Below are 19,908 nucleotides of genomic sequence, written 5' to 3'. Positions count from 1 at the left end.
CTAGGTGTAGGGGACTGAGACACCGAAGTGGGCGGGTCCATCTGTCTGTCAGAGAAAAGTACAGGGGCAATCCAAGAATACAACAGGGAGGGGAGAAACACCCAAAGACAAACCTTCAAAATATCTATTTCTCTTTGGAAACCATGCAAGTAAGTAGATCAGTTTGGTTTCCAAGGGGCGTGTTTTTGTCCTCTAGTGCAATGGTGTGGAAAAGTCCTAGGGCTGTGCAAACGTGGAGAAGCCAAGGAAAGGAATGTGGCACACTTCTAGGGCTTTTTACAGCTGTCTTTCCCCACATGGTTGCACTTGCTGCTCACCTCAATGTCTGAAGGAGACGAAAATTATAACCTTCATTTCACAAATGAAAACAGTGGTCTAAGAGAGGTTAAATGACTTCTCAAAAGCCACACTTTTTCTAAGTGACAGAGCCTAGATTAGAACCAGAGTGCCCTCACTTTAAATTCAGGAGTCTTCCAGCGATGACAGTGGCTTTTAGACTGTGTACCCAACAGAACGTCCTTGGAAAGGAAGGGAAGCCTTGCATCCTTGACTCCTGCTCAGATGGGAACAGCTCCAATTTCATTTGCTTTATCTATTGGTGTTCCATTTAAGATTTACAGTAGATTCAACAGTCACTGCGCTCCGCCGTGATGCCTCCAGTGGGGGGTTCACCCACAGGACAAGGAGCCCACTTGGAACACGTACAAGGAGAGGAGGGGTGGAGACCCCTGCACCTCAGGTAAACTCCCTGCACGCCTGTGCTCTGCACTTCAGGTCTTCGTTTAGGGTAAGAAACAGCTGAGGCTTGTCAATTTGGGGAAGTACTTCCTAGCTTGACATCACAGGGTCAGCTGTGTGGATCTCATCCAGACAAATCTAAAGCCCTCAGCAGATTCTAAGTCACAAACTGCGCAAGTTTAATGAGCTGTTACAGCCCCATGCCTGGTAAGCAGTACCTCCAGGCTTCTCCATGCGCTGGCTCCAATGAAATACATGCTGATCCCAAAGGCTGGCTTATGCCGGGGCATCACTTCTTCATAGTATGAGGCCACTGAGGTGGTCACCCTCACCAGCCTGAGTCCTGAGACCTCCTCACAGTTTATCCCTTTCTTCCAAGCTCTTCTTTCAAATGGCTCTGTCTGCTCTTCTTATCTTCCCAGGAACCCCACGTTAAAACTAGCAGGAATTCCTGCTAGTTTTAGCTTCTCCAAATGGAGCTGCTTAGAAACATCCTTCTTCTCTCCCCCAGCTTCCCAGCTGGCAAATATTCTGGCTTACCAAGGGCCTTCTGGAGCTGTGGGGAGTCAGGCAAACCATTTAAGGTTTGGTTTTGACCCTTTAACCTGGACTCTTAAAAAAGCTGCTTGCTGGAGTGCCTGGGTGGCTCAGTTAGTTGAGCGTCTGACTTCAGCTCAGGTCATGATCTCGCAGTTCATGAATTTGAGCCCCGCGTCAGGCTCCATGCAGACAGCCCGGAGCCTGGAGCCTGCTTCCCATTCTCTCTCTCTCTCTCTCTCTCTCTCTCTCTTTTTCTGCCCCTCCCCTACTTGTGCTCTGTCTCTGTCTCTCACTCTCAAAAATAAATCACATTAAAAAATTTTTTAAAAAAATAGCTGCTTGCTACAGATAAAAAACAGGTCTAAGGTCTACCTTGGCAGGTCATTGCGGTAGTGGACCAAATGCAATCTTTTGTTCAGATTTTACAAAGCACTTACAGCTTGGTTTTGTTGTTTTTACATCTCTCTCTTTAAACTGTGTGTGATAGAAAGAAGTCAGACCTGGATTCAAATCCCAGGTTTGCCCTTTCAAATTGTGATCTTTAGACAAACTACTCAACCTCTCTGAGCTTCCTTTCTCCATTTGTAGAAAAAAGGTAATACACTGCACGGGATTTTTTTTTAAATGAGGAATAAATTGCTAAGTAGGCAGTACTTAGCAGAGTCAGATTTCAATAGATGCTAGTTTCTTCTTTCTCAGGAATAAAATCCAAAAACTTACTTATGTCTGTTTTCCCAAAATCTAGTAACAGTGGCTGGCCCATAACATACTCTCAGTAAATGTTGACAGTATGAATGAATAAATAAAGAGTGAATCAAGAGAGCATACATGAAATTGATAGGCCACAGGAAAAGTTCCCAAAACAAATAAAAGTATGAGAATTTAAGAGTGAGAAATCTTTCAAATGCTCCAAAATGTACATACAAATATGTTTACGGTTGTATTCTTGATAATAGTAGAAATTTTGAAATAACCTAAATGTTCAGAAAGGGGGCTGGTTACACTAATCAAAGTAGTTTAATTAATTTAGAGAGCGAACATGAGCAGCAGAGAGGTGGGGGAGAGAGAGAAAATCTTAAGCAGGCTCCATGCTAAGCACAGGGCTCAATCAACACAGGGCTTGATCTCACAAACCTGGGATCATGACCTGAGCTGAAATCAAGAGTAGGGCACTTGGGGAGCTTGGCTTCAGCATATGTGCTTTCTCTCAAGAATAAATAAATATTAAAAAAAGAATTGGACACTCAACCAACTGTATAAACTACTATATTAAAGCAGTTTAATATAGGATCACCTGGGTGGCTCAGTCAGTTGAGTGCCTGGCTCTTGATTTAGGCTCAGGTCATGATCTCACAATTCATGAGATCAAGCCTCACCTCAGGCTCGGCACTGACAGCAAGGAGTCGGCTTGGGATGCTCTCTCTCACTCTTTCTCTGCCCTTCCCCACTCATGTGCACATATGTGCACCCTCTCTCTCTTTCAATATAAATAAACTTTAAAAACAGCTTAAGATAAAATTCTATGCAACCATTTTCAAAATGTAAATTTTAGAAGTATGTTCCATAAAAATGGCCAAAACTTTTTTAGGTGAAATTGTGTGTTATAAAATTGTACTCCTGTAAGCCTATATATATTTCAAAAGAAATGCCTGGAAGAATATGAATAGCCAATGGTTATATCTTGATGGTGGAATTATAGTAATTTTTATTTCATATACTGTATTATCCAATATTTGAATTTTTATGAGTATCGTTCTTATAATCAGGAAAACAAATTTCTTTTGGAAAACTAAAACACACAAACATAACAGTCAGTGTCAGGATTTTTTTGGTTATAAATGTCAAAACCCACTTTAAACCCACATTCCCTTTCTCAAAGGAAAATGTATCTGGAAGACTATTATGATGGCAAGAAGGTCGCAGTAAGGCTGGACCTCAGGAATAGGTAGAAATGGATCCAGCACGCTGCACCTCTGGGTGTGGGTATCATCCCTTCCATGTCAGGCCAGCTCCTCCACATGGTGGGAGATGCCATCTGGATGAGTTCAGAGTGGCTAGTCCTTGCCACAGAGAGAAAATGAGCACTGTGCTCTTTGGTCCCCAGGTCATGAATTCCAAAAACACACTGCAATTGGTCCCACTGGGTCGGATGCCTATCCCTTACCCAGTTGCTGTGCCCAAGGCATGGCGGTGCTCTGTAAGTGGTCCAGCTCATGGCTCATTTCCATCCTTTGGTCCATCAGTGTGCCCAGCAGGTAGGGTCCTGTCAGAAAAGCTTAAATAATAGGTTGAGAATTGATTGTCTCCTTCCCCCTACACCCTTCTGTTGTGAACTGATATTTCCTTGGAGGCGAGGGGGACAGGATAAGATGTTCTGAGGGTGTTGGCTTAATTTCAGTTTTCAGAGGAGGGCAGGAGAAGGCTGGAAGTAGCAAGGTGGCCAGGATTGGACTGGGCATTGTCAACATCAGAAGCAGTGAGTGGGCTTTCCTGACATGTTCCTGTGCAAGTGCGAAGCATCATCTGAGTCATCAGAGAGCTTATGGCTCAACCAGGGGTTACGTGCTGTCTGGACAGAGGCAGCAGCTTTTGTTGTCATCGCCTCTCTTCTTGGGCACCTTCCATCACTACCATATAAGCAAGGAGAAATAGATCTTCTAAAGAATGATACAGTGTTCTTAGAGTATCTTACATAAAACAACCAGAGCTCAATAAAACATTCAGTACTTTGTTTACTTACTCAGGAGGTGGTAATTTAATTTCTTTCCAGATAGAGTGAGTATGTCAGAAAGTAAACACTTTAAAATACAGTAGGACCTCATGATATCATAGCTTACTGTTTTAATTCAGTTTGTGATAAATTACTATGTTGGAATGGGATCATGGCACCATGAGCCTTTGGTGGTCAAGAGCTATGCTTTAGCCATCACTGAGCCCCAAGATAGTGTTGGTCCACAGTAGGTACTCAGAGGTTAAGGATACTCAAAAATCTTATAGCTCATTCTTAACAGAGTTGTTTCTTTGGGTTTCTTTTCTTTTTAATGTTTACAATATTTTTGAGAGAGTGAGAAAGAGCATGAGCAGGGGAGAGTCAGAGAGAGAGGGACACACAGAATGTGAAGCATCAGCACAGAGCCTGACGTAGGACTTGAACTCATCAGCCGCAAGATCGTGATCTGAGGCAAAGTTGAACCCTCAACGGACTGAGCCACCCTGGTGCTCCTCTTTGGGTTTCTGTTGTGGGTTTTTTTCTTCCTTTCTGCCTTTTTTCTCCTTTTTTATTTTCTGTGTAAGAAGGATACCATCCATTGCCCCAAATCTTCTGGTTCCTGCAATAAATCATTTTCAGAGGCATGTTCTTACTCTGAGCCTTTGGGATGATGTTCCCTTTACCTTGTTCTACCGCATTTCCCCAAATGATTAATTTTTTACCCTTTTACCCATCCTTGATCAAGGTAAGATCTATCCTCCTACCAGCAGAGAAGCTATTTTGACTGCCTTGGGTTGGGTTCACTACCCACTTGAGCACTGGCTGAACCTTAGCTCTATATGTGGTAGTGGGTTCATGGGTACACCTCCCAGCCCACTGTAAGCAATTGTCTTGCTTACAAGACAACTGGGGGGTTTAGTCCAGCCTCCCAGAAAAAAACATTGCCCTGGAGGCTCTTCTGGCCATCAGTCTATTTCCTTTTGCCCTAAAACAATATAGCCAGATGACATTATATTTCTAAGATGCACGAAAGGGTTTTAATGTGGCATCATATAGAATTACATGTCTCACCCCTTAATAGCCACTGCAATAACAGCACATTATAGCACAGTTTGTTTATACTGAAACTTAATCATCATTGAACGCTGAGGGGGACAAAAAGAGTGTTTTTGCTTTCCTATTTAGTATAAAGAGCTATGGAATGAAAACAATCCACCAAAAACCATGACAAGTCCTGCAACATATACCCCATGGCCATGGCCATGGCCATGTGTCATCACTATGCATTATTCACCTTGCTTTTCAGTATGACATTCATTTTTAGTTGCAAGTAAAGGTACAAATAACAGGTGCCTAAGTGGTAAGGACATTTGTTTTTATTAAACAGGAAGTGCAGAGGCATGGTTTCCAGAAAGGTCTAACCACATTATCAAGATCTCAGGCTCTTTCTCTCCTTCACACTCTGACTTCATAGGCATATTGCTTTTCTTCATCATGCGTATTGCTTCATAGACTTGATGTGGCTACCTAAGTTCCAGGAATCCCATCCATATTCCAGACAGGAAGGAGGAGAAAGGGATGACAGCAAGCTTTTCTGCAAGTCTGTCCCTTTTATTAGAAAAGCAAACAGTTCCTGGAAAATTCCCAGCCAACTTTCATTTTATGTCTAATTGGTCCCAGCTGGTAACACTTTACTCCTAGCAGCAAAGGAGGGTGGCACAATGAGCATTTTGTAAGGAGAAATCATATAATAATGAGTAGATTGAATTTATCAATCTTAATTCATTCCCTAACTCAAGGTATCTTGCTGCTACACACCACCAACTTCTACCACCATCCGAACAGAATTAGCGTTGTGTTAGCAATGACTGCTGACAGTCAAGGGCAACCTTGGCAACATTATTTTTAGCTTCAGTGATGGTGGCTGTAGAACTGACCAGTGCTTTTCTAAGATAAAGGTACCTTGAAAAGAGTGAAATGACGCACGGTTTTTTACAAATTTGCGTGTCATCACTGTGCAGGGGGCAGGCTAATCTTCTCTGCATTGTTCCAATTTTAGTATATGTACTGCTGAAGTGAGCACAAAGTGATGTCTGGTTTTGATCACTGATAATAAACATGGAGTCAATGGAATGGAATATTATCTAATACAGCATACTTTAAAAATGACAGCATGACTTAATGAATTGAGGAAGACTACAGAGAAATCAAATCAAATAATATGTATACAATCTTCCTTTGCACAAGCAGGTAATTTCTGAATCCAATATAAAAGGAATTATAAACACCATTTGCATTGGTGGTTCAAATTTCCCCAAGCAAGTAAATTCTGAGAATCACAAACTTCAAACATCCCTTTCTAGTCTACATTTATACTGAATTCAGAGTGAAAGGTATTTCTTGGGCTGTGGCTTCCTCTACCCAAGCAAAGCCTCTGAGGCCCATTGCCTAATTCTGTACTTCTGTTTCTCAGCTCTCCCATTATTGTTGCTCAAGCTCACCCTTTTGTAAGGTCAATTTGGCATTAGAAGTCTTTTATTAGTGCTCACAAAGTGAATGGTACAGAGTTAAGGTGTCCAACCATCTCAGATTCCTAGGACTGAGGCTTTCCTAGGAAGCAGGTTGTTCAGGGCTAAAACCATGGTAGGCAAACTAAAATGGCTGGGCCCCTTAGGGATGATCACCAACATGAAAGGGGGTGAAGGAGAGGGGGCTTGAGAGGAGGAAGGAGAGGGAGGATGTAGGAAGTCATGGCCATTCAATCCAACTTTAACTTTGATGGTTTTTCTTTCCATCTTAATAACTAGGCTTCCTGCACATCAACTCATGAGTGATGCTTGAGCTCATCATTTCTTCAGGTTCTTTACTCTTCCAACCTGTACCTAATCACCTAGTTTTTACCTCCCACTTCTGTCCCCTCTATCAATGTTTCCCAATTCCTGTCCAGTCACCAGATTCAGTGGCATTGTACATGAATGCTACGAAGCCCCCTCTAATCCAACACAGCAACGATAATGAACACACAAAAGAGAATTTTGTAAGGCATGGCTACGCTAAAAAATGAGATACATATATATGTCCACAGTCCTGGAACAGAATCAAAATGCGAAGCTAAGAGGAGGGGCTGATCTGAGGCTCCGGATCTGGAAGTAGGTAGTAGGAGCTGTGAGTTTGGCTTCTGCGGATAGAAGCCTGACAGAGGGGAAAGGTGCTCTGTAGGAAGCGTGGGGACCAGAGTCATGCTCAGAGCTTACAATCAGAAGCTGGAGAAGGGCTTCCCTGGCTTATGAAAGGAAGCCTGAGGTGTGGCTTAGTGTTTTAAGAGAATCAGGCTCAAACATCAACCCCATGAGGGAGAAAATACTCCTACATATGGCGATCCCGTAAACTCAATTTTAAAATTCATAAAGAAATCTAACATTAAGAAACAGCCAATAAAATCAATAGTTGGAACATGAGTTTTTCCAAAAAAAAATAATAATAAATTTTGAAAAAGACTTGAAAATATGTGCATTTAGGATCCTTCAAGAGATCAGTTAAGGTATTACATCCTTACAAAAGATATATGCCAGTGATCTATTATGCCATTAACACAGAGAATGAAATAAATACAGGTAGATATAAAATTAGAAATTATGAAGAAAAATATAACCATTGAAAATTAAAGTTTTTTAAGTGTTTTATTTATTTCTAGGAGAGAGAGAGACAGTGTGAGCAGGGGTGGGTCAGAAAGAGAGGGAGACACAGAATCAGAAACAGGCTCCAGGCTCTGAGCTGGCTGTCAGCACTGAGTCCAACGTGGGGCTCGAACCCACGAACCATGTGAGATCATGACCTGAACCGAAGTCGGACACTTAACTGACTGAGCCACCCAGGTGCCCCTAACCATTGAAAATTTTTAAAGACTCAGTAGGATAGTTTCTAAACTAAATGTAGTTGACTAGAGAGAATTAACAAATTGGAATTGGGAGGAATTCATGCAGAAGGTTACAGCATCAAAGGGGCCATACAAATGAGAGAGAGAATGGCAGGTGTTGTGGTTATGGACTGGGGGCTCAGGAAGGGCTTGTCAAAGCAGACATTTGTTGTTGTTGTTGTTGTTGTTGTTTGTATGTGTGTGTGTGGGGAGAGAGAGAGTGAGAGAGAATCTTAAATCAGGTTCCACACTCAGTATGGAGCCCAACGCAGGGCTTGATCCCATTACCCTGGGATCATCACCCAAAGCAGACGTTTGAACAACTACCTGACCAAGTAAGGATGTAAAGGTAAATAAATATAAATTAACTTCATAGACACCCAGCAGTAATAATACCTATTTTCCTAGTGGCTCTAAGAATTAAACAGCATGCATAAAAACACCAAGCCCAGTGCCTGACACTTAATGTATATATCACAAATACTAAACCTGAGTTGAAAGAATGGAATTTAGCTCTTGGCCTCCATATTGAGGGGGCTCCGGCCACTTCTGCTCCAGCCCAGTATCATTCCTAGGGGACTTGAACTGGGAAATGATTTTTGGTTCTAACAATGGTGGATTCAGCTCTTTGTGACAAAGTGGCTGGAACATTGTCAGCTGTCCGTATGCCTGTTTTCTCCGTCTGCTTCTCTCCCTTGAGAACAAGCTCAGTTTTCCCCTCTAGCATTAACTAAACAAGCGAGTCATGTCCAAACTGTAAAGATGACATTTTAATATATATCTAGGCAGCCTGGCTAGTAGTTTCTTTGCAGATCTCACAATTTCATCGACACGATTCTGGGCACTTCTCTCTGTAATGTCCTGTCTGGAACCTCGAAGGGTCTTCTGACAGAGGTCATGAAGTGGGGAGAGACAAAGCCACTCTCATTCTGAGCAGCAAGCCTTTTCAACTCACAGGCCCCCTGATGGAAACATTCCCTCATGAAAAGAACAAAATAAGGCTGGTTCACAGAGAACAGCAACAGAATGTTCTGTCGGACAGAGAGCAGCCTCTTGGAACGTGGGAATCTGAGACTGGATTGCATTCAAAGAAAATGCCTCTAAAGTGATAAAGAGCAAGTCCTGGGGGCTCAGCTCTAAACAGGGGTGAGGTTCCCTGCCAAGCCTGCGGTGGGGGCTGGGTATCCTGGAAACTGAATGAGGCTGGGATGTGAGACCCTGACGGTCAAGGACACTGGGGTTAGCCGCTTCTTCCTCCCCGAGCGAGGGAGACAGAAAAGGGAGGCTGTGACGAAGCACAAAGGAGAAGCTGGGAGTGCACTGTGTGTTTGTTTTTCTAGCCAGAGGAGAGAAAATGCGTCCCACCCTCTCGGAGTCCTTGGTCAGGAAAAGGTTGTTTTAAGAAGGAAAGAAGGAAGAGGAAGAGGAAACATCCCTTTTTGCTGTAGCTAAGACTGGCCTTCACTCCCAGGGGTGAGGCAGGCTGACGGACACTGGGTGCCAGTCCAGAGAGCCCCCTGCGTTCTTAGTCCTCTCCCCTCACCAGTGCAAGTGCACCCCCACGCCGCTAGCAAGTCAACAAAAAATAAGTCTTCCAAAAAAAATAATAAGTCTTCCCCTTATTTGCTTTGAGGTGGTTTTTTTTTCTTTTTAAAAAACTGCACGTCTCACCAAGTCTGAATTATTTAAAAGAAAACAATAAAGAACTGAGCGTTGCAACTTTGGCTCAGTTGGAGGTAAATGTTCAAGCTTGGAATGGAAAAACTAACAGGAATTGCAGGGGTGAGCGGTAGGATTCTAAAGTCTCCCACGTCCCACAGTGCATATATCTAGTGATATCTGAAGAAGGAGAAGGAGAAGAAGAAGAAAAAAACCTTAAATTCACATCACGTGAAAAACAAAAAAATCAGATGCTTGGGGTGAGGTTAGAGAGGTAGTTCCCGTCCATCCCGCACACCCCGCACATCCCGGGTGGGATGAGTGTGACGGAGGTGTGAGAGGAGGCACATGTGCTGTAGCCTCGCCTGGGTGGTCTTCACACACGTGCAGCTGCTTAGTTTTCACGGTGCTTGTCCATCTCGCGCACAGAGTGTGGAATGTATCTTTACTAAGGTCTCAGTCCCTGTGGTAGGCAGGCAGCAGAGCCATCAAACAGAACTTCAAACTGAGAGTGAGGCACCAGTCAGTTATCAGTCCTTATTAGGCCGGGTCCCTGCATCGCAGCAGACTCCTTACTTGTCTTTCAATTAAATCAGTGCAGGCCATCGTCATAGCAAGTGCTCATGTATTAGATTCCTCTCCTGGGGGGCAGTCACTTTGCTGGTACCCCCCTAGTCACGCTTATAACCACAGAGACTGTGGTATATATATGTACGTATATATATATACATATATATACATATATACACATATATATACATATATACATACATATACATATATATACATATATACATATATACATGTATGTATATATACATATATATACATATACATGTATATATGTATATATATATAAAATCATGCCTACCCACGGAGACTGCCCCAGGGTATATGCTCAAGTGACAAAATAAGTTGTAAGTTCCTGGTTAAGTTCTTTTTGAAATGAGTCCTTCATTCAAGGGGCACCTGGGTGGCTCAGTCAGGTAAGTGTCCCACTTTGGCTCAGGTCATGATCTCACAGTTCGTAGATTCAAACCTGTGTGCTGACAGCTGAGAGCCTGGAGCCTACTTCGGATTCTGTGTCTCTCTCCTTCTCTCTGCCCCTCCCCCAACCGCACTCTATCTCTATCTCTCAAATATAAATAAACATTAAAAAAAAAAACTAGTTCCTCATTTGAATTAGAAACACTACATCGATCTGTTTTCTTATGCTTTGATACTTATGGATTGTTGTTGTTTTCAATTCACCTACTTTTTTAAACTTAACTACCTTTCCTCATGTGACAACATCGAACATCTGTGTGTGGGGGGGTGTTTTGTGCAGTGCTAGTTAAGTACAACCATACAAAGTACACATAAAAACACAATGGGGAGCAGAAGCAAATAATCCAATTTATGTATTGAGTTTAACTAGGAATCCTTGGTTAAATAGCAAATATTTTGACACTGGATGGAAAATTTACTGTGCCTCTTCTTGGACAAGACTCAGGAATAATCCTTACTCCCTTGTCTCCTGAAGAAATCAGTAGTGAGTTTAGCAGCTGCTCTGTTATTATAATTTAGCTACTTTATCTCTATTTTAATCAGAGCCGATTACTTTTGACCAAACTAGCATCTCTGCATATAATAGACACTGTATGACCTCTTGCAGCTAATGAGAAACGATTCCCTCTGTTCATCTGATGTCTGTGCAAAGCTAATTTATCTCGACCAATATTATGCTAATTATATAAGTGCAGTTGGCTCTTTCAGACAATTTCTATTATGAGAGCTCTTGAAAGTACAACACAGAAGAAAGAAAAAAATGGAGCAGACGTGTAATTAGGGAGATTATGAAAATCCTTTCCCAGGTATCAAAAATGCATTTGAAGTGTAGGAATTTTTATCTTTGTATTATGATGCCTGAGTCTTCAGTTTTATGGAGTAAAATCTCTAATGTCTACAGGGGCCAAGAAAATAAGGTAGATGAGTGAAGCAGGCAGGGTTCAAGTGCCCGTGCTTATGTCATGTGTGAGGGAGCACCTTGGAAGCTGGGACCTGAAGGGAGTGCTCTCTCCATCTGAAGGAGGCCTCCTGCCTCAGGGTCATAGGTCATAAGGGATGAGACTCAATGTGGCCAAAAATCTGGATGTGAGTGAGGTATCCTGATTTTTAAGTGGTTCCAATGTTTTTTATTGTTGTTTTTTTAAGATACTGGGCTGGATCAAATAAAATTTATCAGAGGGTAGGATCTAGTATGGGCCTAAATTCTATACAAAGGTCATCTCAGTAATGAGAGGCTTAGAGATGGTCTATCAATTAGCTAGAGCATCCACCAGGTGGCAGGAAGAGGTAGCCCATCTCTCTTGCTTGCTAATCTTTCCAGAGTCAAAAATTGCTGTGGATCTGTCTGGAATCTTAAAGAACAGCTGTCATCTTGGCTCCACCAACCACTGCTCCCCAAGTCCTAATGCAACCAAACCCTGCGGAGACCTCCCTCTTTTCCTGCCATTGTCAGACACAGATATGCCAGGAAGCTTGGAAAACAGACAACCCAACATGCCGTGACCCACCAGCACCCCTGCCCAGCACCCGCCCTCACGCCCAGGGCCACTGGGGAGCCAGTCCGTGGAGCACGAAAGGCAAACAACCTTGACCCTGCTTCCTCCTTCCTTTGGTGTGAGGGCACTTGATGTGAAGTGGAAAGCTGCTGAAAATGAAGACTGTCCGTGCCCCAGGATTGGTTCCTGCTGTAACTGGAAGCAAACAGGCCACCTGGGCAGATAACTATTTTAGAATCAAGGCCCCGCATCAAGTATCATCAAGGTCTACTTGATGTGATAACCTGTGTCTGAGGCCTGGTTATCCCCTGCTTGGCCTTGCCCGTGTCATACCAGTAGCTGTCCTGCTCCTCAGTCTGGTTTTGACCCTTACACTGTCGCTCCTTTCCACACTGCACAAATCCAGCCTGCCTCCTACCCAACAAAGACTCCATATTGGTCTCTTTCTCTGCTCGGCCCAGATTCCCCTGGCCCAGCCCCAGCCTTCACTCCCAGCTTCACCCTGGCTTACCCCACCCATCCTCTCCATGCCGCTGGGACTGACCTGCCCCCTCGAACCCCCCAGAGCTACCTCATTTCCTCACCTCAGAAGGCCTAGAGCTAAAGGCAGCACACAGCATGAAACTGTGACTTGAGAATGGGATGGGGAGAGACTGCTGCTCATTCCCACTGAGAATCAGCAGGACAAGATAGCTCTAAATTATAGCAGGAGAAGAGAAAGGCTGTAAACTACTAGTATTATCTGGGGAGATTCGGCAGTTTTTCTGAGTACATGAAAAAGCCCAGTGCTTGAAATGGGGATTGGCTGGGAATGGGGAGCCCTGCCGAGGGCCATGGAAGAAACAGATCGGCTTCAAGACCAGCCTTCCAGACTGTCCTGTTCTCTTCCTAGACATCTGGAAATAGAGAGATCCTTTTAGGAAAATGTGGGGGTTCATTTAAGAGGGGCTTAAGCAAGGCATGTCAGGCCAGGTTCCATAATGCCAAATTGCAGGAGGGTATCATAATTTGGTGAGAGCCCTGTATGGGAATTCAGGAACCTGACTTGTGGTCTGAGCCTCTGGGAGTTGAGGCAAAGTGCCTGATCTCTCCAGGTTTCCAACAACTCACCAAGAAGACAGAGGTTGGATTAGATGAAGTTACCTAAGGTGACATAACAATCCCTTAGCAGCTTAAAACAACAACTATGTATTATCTCACAGATTCTGTGAGTCAGCAACCCAGTAGTTGAGGCCTTGGACTCAGGGTCTCTCTGAGGCTGCGGGTAAGGTGTCAGCTGGGGCTAAAGTCCTCTCAGGGTTCAGCGTGGAGACATCTGCTTTCCCACTCACTTAAGTGGTTGTCAGCAGGATTCAGTCTTCTGAATCCCAGAGTAAGAGTCTCTTGGTTGGAGTTAAGGCCCCAGTTCCTTGCTGGCTGTTGGCTAAAAGCTTCCCTCAGATTCTTGCTTCATGGGTCTCTCCATAGGGTAGCTCACAACATGGTGGCTGGCCTTCTTTCACATGAGTAAGAGCTGGCCAGCAAGACGGAAGTCAGAGTTTTATGACAGTCCACACCTTTGCTGTATTCTGTTCCTCAGAACTGAGTCACTAAATCTAGCCCACACCCAAAGGAGGGCAGTAACACAGGCAGGACTACCAGAAGGCAGCAGTCATTGGGAGATGTTTTAGAGGCTGCCTACCACAGATTGTCTTCAAGCTCTCTCAGATTCTGTGACTCTTCCTCTTTCTCTCCCAGAAGGAAGCCACAACCACCAAGCCTGTCAGCCAGATGTCGAAGGGCTCTGACATACTCTCCACCTGGAGTTAATCAACATGAAAAATGTAGTCAGACTGGAAAATCATCTTATCCCAAAAAGTTAGACTTGTGAAAAGAAGGCATTTTTTCTGTGTCTATGCCATTGACCATCAGAAGAGTCTGCTGGTAGACTGAATATCTTTCCAGAGTAGACAGGGAATATTTGTCTTTGTTTAGATCTCTTCAGAACCAAAGGCATTGAGGTCCACATATCCAAATCTAGGTTCATTTGAGGTAAATTCCTGCACTGATAGAACTATTACAATTCAAAGGTCACTCTTGGTTTCAGTCTCACTTTCTTTACAGGACTATCAATGTCGTGGATTATCCCTAGAGCCTCTCAGAGGTCCTTGTATTTCCTCTGGAATAATGTGACTTTCTTAAAACATCTAAAGCCTGTACAGGTTATACCGTGGTGGGGCTCACATATGGAGAATGATCTAGGCTTCCAAATCCTGAGGACTGTTGGGTTGATTTGAATTAAAGGAGATAAAGCTCCCTTTGCAGAAAATGGAAACTAACATTGGTGTCTTTTTCCATCACACAAGAGCTTGTAGAGCCATCGTGGATTCTTTTTTGAAATCTGTTTTAATCAATCAGAAGTCCATATTTCCTTTACTAAAAGCCCTTTTTGAAATTGTGGTCATCATAAGCCTTCATCTGTAATGCTCTAAAGGCTCTTTGCAAAGCTATTCCATCAATGTGCTTATACATATTAACTATTTCAGAGCCTGCAGCAAAACAGCCTCAGTCGTCTCTTAGGCTTTGAATGAAAAGGCTGGGATCCAGGTTCCTACTTACAATTTCTAATTCTGAGGATTCCTGAGCAATGCATTTTGAGTTTGCCAGGTTTCAACTGATCCCTCTTGATTTTCTTTTCATCATACTTAGGAGTCCAGGACTTCTTTTTGATACACAACTATCAAAGCTTTTTATGCATAGTTCCTTATTTATTCTCTCAAGCCTGATAAAAATAGAGATTGGGGTGCCTGAGTGACTCAAGTCAGTCAATTCTTAATCTCAACTCAGGTCATGATCCCACAATTTGTGTGTTCAAGCCCTGAATCATGCTCTGTGCTGATGGCTGGGAGCCTGCTTGGGATTCTGTCTTTCCTTCTCTCTGCCCCTTCTCAACTTGTGTGCTCTCTCTCTCTCAAAATAAATAAATAAATGCTTTTAAAAAAATTGGGATTCAGCTCTTTTCCAGGAGGTAGCATGGCACAAAGAAAACACAGTTGACCCTTGAACAAATTCAGAGGTTAGGGGTGCCAACCCCCACTCCACCCCTGTGATAGTCAAAAATTCACATTTAAAAAAATAATTTAATTTTTAAGCTACTTTTGAGAGAAAGAGAGCGCAGAGAGTGGAAGAAAGAGAGAGAAGGAGACAGAGAATCCCAAACAGTCTCCGCAACTCCCATGCAGTGCCTAACATAGGGCCTGAACCCAAGAAACTGTGAGATCTTTACTTAAGCTAAAACCAGAAATAAGATGCTTAACTGACTGAGCCACCCAGGTGCCCCAAAATCCACATTTAATAAGTTTTGACTCCCCAAAAACTCTCCTAATAGCCTACTGTTGACCAGAAGCCTTACCAATAACATAAGCAATTAATACATATTTTGTTTGTTATATGTATTATATACTATATTCTTATAATTAAGTAAGCTAGAGAAAAGAAAATGTTAAGAAACTTATAAGAGAAAACACACAGTACAATATTGTAAAAAAAAAATCTGCGTATAGGCAGAGCTGCATAGTTCAAAACCATGTTCAAGTGTCAACTGCACAGGGCTTGACGTGAGAGGAGCTGGGTTAGAATCCCAGGTCTACAGCTCACTAGTCACTTCACCTCACAGTGACTCTTACAGAGTTCTCCTCAGTAAGGTGAGATCATAGACACCCACCTCATAGAACTATTGCAAGATGAAACCACACAGATACATTTGTAAAAAGTGTTGCATGGAAGTAGCTAATCAATAAATGTTGGCTTCCCTTTCCACTTGGGGCGAAACAAAGGAAGATCCCGAGAGTGTCTCCCAACATTGAACCAAACAGGAACAGGAAGGGGGTAGACTCCCTAGTCTAGCTCTTCTGCTTCCATTGAAGTTACTTCTGGCCCCCCTTTAGCAGGCTGTCACCAAAATATCCTGGTCCACCACTTTGAGAGGATTTGTAAACTGAGCCTGATATACCCCAGAAGAGACATATAGATTTGCCCTCAATTTATCAAGATGTAAGGAGCTTTGTGGGTAATCTATGCAGAACACTGATACATCCCCTTTCAGAACTTATATTGGGTTTTGTGTTTTAGCTTCTGCATCTGAATAGATTAAAAACAAGCACAAATAGGGGCGCCTGGGTGGCTTAGTCGGTTAAGCATCCGGCTTTCGCTTAGGTCATGATCTCACGGTTCGTGGGTTCGAGCCCCGCGTCGGGCTCTGTGCTGACTGCCAGCTCAGAGCCTGGAGCCTGTTTCAGTCTGTGACTCCTTCTCTCTCTGACCCTCCCCTGCTCACGCTCTCTCTCTCTCTCTCTCCTAGAAATAAATAAAACATTAAAAAAATTTTTTTTAAATAAATAAATAAATAAAATAAAAACAAGCACAAATAAAGGTGAGCAATGGGTTGTCTGCAGGGGTCCCCAATAAAGAACCCCCCCAGGAGTGCCTGGGTAGCTTAGTCAACCGGCTTTGGCTCAAGTTATGATTTCACAGTTGAGGAGTTCAAGCCTAGCATTGGGCTCTCTGCTGTCAGCACAGACCCACTTTGGATCCTCTGTCCCCGCCCCCCTCTGTGGCTCTCCCAAATGTGTGTAGGTGAGCATTCTCTCCCTCTATCTCTCTCTCTCAAAAATAAACTTAAAAATAAAGAACTCCCCTAGATGATTCACAGGGTCAGCTGCATATTTGGAAATCTCTTCTTGTTGCTTTGAAAAGTAAGCAAGCACTGGGCCTGCACTGTACCCTGAGATCCGGCTGTAAGAGAAGGGCCTGAAGGGAGGTTCAGAGATGCAGCCAAGATCCCAAGACCAGAGCTGGAGGAGGAGAAGCCCAGAATTAGGGGGAGATACCTGGCTCCAGGGCCTGAGCCCTGTGTTTGGGGGTGCCCTGGCCCATTTCATTAGACGGGAGGGAGACACAGGGCACCTGGGTGGCTCAGTCAGTTAAGCGTCCAACTTCGACTCAGGTCATGGTCTTACAGTCTGTGGGTTTGAGCCCCGCGTCGGGCTCTGTGCTGACAGCTCAGAGCCTGGAGCCTGCTTCAGATTCTGTGTCTCCCTCTCTCTCTGCCCCTCCTCCATTCTCTCTCTCTCTCAGAAAATAAATAAACATTAAAAAAAAAAGATGTAAGGGAGACACACAAAGCGGACTGGGCTAGTGGTTTCTAGGGCCACTGGAGGGAGATTATAAAAGTCTTTGCCAACTATAAAAATAAAAGTAAAATGGGGGCACCTGGGTGGCTCAGCTGATTAAGCATCCGACTTTGGCTCAGGTCATGATCTCATGGATTGTGAGTTCAAGCCCTGTGTCAGGCTCTGTGCTGACAGCTTGGAGCCTGGAACCTGTTTCAGATTCTGTATGTGTGTCTCTCTCTGCTTCTCCCCTGCTAGTGCTCTCTCTCGCTCTCGCTCTCTCAAAAATAAAAACATTAAAAAAAATTTTTTTAAAGTAAAGTGAATAGGATGAGCTTTGGATAGTGAATAAAATTAGGAAAAGGCAAGATCAAAGGAATAAAAGAAAAGGAAGGGGTGAATGGCATCATCAATCCCAGATGCCACCAACTTTTCTTCCCAACCCTCCCCTCCAGGGTTCACCTGGTCAGGACTCTTGGTTTTCCCCTTGGCCAGGACTCTGTCCTCCCTCACGGGGGATCTCACAGTTCTCTCGCTCTCCTAGCTATGGAAGCATCTCTAATTCAGCCAGGGACTCGCTTAGGAAACCCAACCAAGAACACAAAAGAGAATATTCCAAGGAAGGGAAGTGTGTCGGAGCACAGATACACCTTGTCCTAGAATAACACACCTCCGGGCACACACTGGCTCAGTTGACACGGCCCATGGGACAGTGTCTTTTCTTCAGCTCTGCGCTCATCCCGGAGACCCAGCCCGAAAGTTTTCCTTGAGTGGTGTTCCCGTCATGTCCCACCCGCCTTCTCCTTTTACACACCCCTCCTCCCTTTCAATGCCACTCCTGCATCCCTACCAACACCCGGTAGTTAGGGGGTCAGCTGGGGGCACCTCTCTGGACAGAACACGGGGAATTCCTTGTGCTAATGAAGGACATGAACCCAGAGGACAAGTCAAGATTACTCTTTAAAATCTTGCTACTAAAAATCTTCTGGGACTACCTGGGATTATGGTGGTATTTGTAGAAAGAGCGTCCCGAGATAAACGCTACAGTAACTGATACTCCTGGATTTAGAGTACCCTGCGGCTGGTTACTGATGTGTTTTTCCAGTAGCCTTTAGTTAGGCAGTGAGTCCTATACCACGTCACTTGTCATTTTTCCCTCCCTTTCCTCTGCGTGGGTGATATCAGCAGACAAAAGCTCAAGGAGGGTAGGGTCCAGCATGGTGGTGCCACAATGAAATCTTTTGTCATTTACTCCCCTTCCTCTCCCAATTTCCTCCCCAGCCATTTAGCTGTTTGGAGGTATGGCTTTTACATAGAAAAAAAAATTTTTTTAATATGTGTATATACTTCTTTTAAATAAAGAAATGCACTGAGAAGCTTCGTTTCCTCCGCTCCCACCCACCTCCTGCCCGCCCCCCCCCACGCCTCCTGTGGGCAGGGCTGGATGGGTGCTCTGCTCTGGAGGCCAGGTGGCACCACCCAGGAGATTCAAAACCGCAACCAGAAAGTATTTCCATAGCGCTCTTGTGTGCAAAACGCGGAGCCCCAAAGCAGGTTTTCAGTTTCAAACCTAATGCTGATTCCTCCGGTGCGAGCTGTTTCCTCGCCTGTCTTTACGAGTGTCGTTTCTACGGTGAATTTTCTCAAACAGTCACCCTCTCGAGAGGCTCCTTTCTGGTGCCCCTCCTGTTCTTTCCCTTTCACCTGGCGACAGAAAACATGTCCTGTCCCCTTGCGGCACACTGGCGGGACACACGGCTCCTGGGGGAGTTCTTCAAAGAAACAGATTCTTGCTTGATCCCTGACCTGCTCACCAAACAGAGCCCACGGCAGGAAGGCCCCGTTCTCCCTGAGCGAGCGAGCCTTGGCCCCGCCACCCACCAAGCGCAGCTGCTCTGCTAATTTTAGACCTGAGAAGCCACCTGACTTCAAGGCACTTCAGAGAAACACATCACACCCTATCTCAGGAGGTGATCTCGGGTGGGGGCCACTCCTCCTTTTAACACCCATAACACCTTCGTGAGCTAGAAGAGCGACTTTGGGGGAGGCTCCTCTCAATAAATGACAATAAAAAACAAATCTCAGTCGGCCAGCAAAGTGCAATAAGCCGCTGGTGCAGCCCCGCAGCAGCAGGCTGGTCTGGCCACTTGCCTGGTCTCTACCTGCACGTCCGGACACCACCTCACCTTCCAAGTTCCAAATGTCCACAGCAGACCCTTTCCTCCTTCTGCCTGTCTGCGGCATCTCCCATTACCCAAGCCAGGGGACCCTCAGGTCAGCCCGGACCACCTTCACCTCCTCTCCATTCCTAAACTGAAGACTCTTATCTCCTGAAGTCCCCCCTCCTCTCCATTCTCACAGCCTCTGCCCGCAGCCAGCCCTCTCTGGCCCTCACCTGCCTTCCGCAGCGCGGGGATGGGCTCCCGCCATCCTCCTCATATTCAGTCCGACTATAAGACAAGTTTTCTAAAACCAATTCTATCTGTAGCTTAAGATCCTCCACCGCTTTCCTGTCATAGTGCCACTGCTATCTGCCCACTAGAATCATCGGGGGGGGGGCGGTGTTTAAATTTTTCAGTGTCCAGCTTCCACCCCCAGAGATTCTGATTTAATTGGACCGGTTGGGAGAAGGCATCCATAGTTCTTTTTTTA

General features: G+C 44.5%; 1 non-coding gene across 1 annotated transcript; it reads right to left on the bottom strand.

The window, feature by feature from the left end:
- Window positions 1–5,964: 5,964 nt before the first annotated feature.
- On the bottom strand, window positions 5,965–6,071 carry LOC144230972 (U6 spliceosomal RNA). Its single transcript, XR_013334939.1, has one exon. It is a non-coding gene; the product is annotated as a U6 spliceosomal RNA (small nuclear RNA).
- Between the last annotated feature and the right edge of the window lie 13,837 nt (window positions 6,072–19,908).

Source organism: Crocuta crocuta, unplaced genomic scaffold (assembly GCF_008692635.1).
Source record: "Crocuta crocuta isolate KB4526 unplaced genomic scaffold, BGI_CrCroc_1.0 scaffold3, whole genome shotgun sequence".
Taxonomy (NCBI): domain Eukaryota; kingdom Metazoa; phylum Chordata; class Mammalia; order Carnivora; family Hyaenidae; genus Crocuta; species Crocuta crocuta.
Note: the sequence above shows the minus strand (reverse complement) of the source record. Positions and strands in the feature narration are given on the sequence as shown.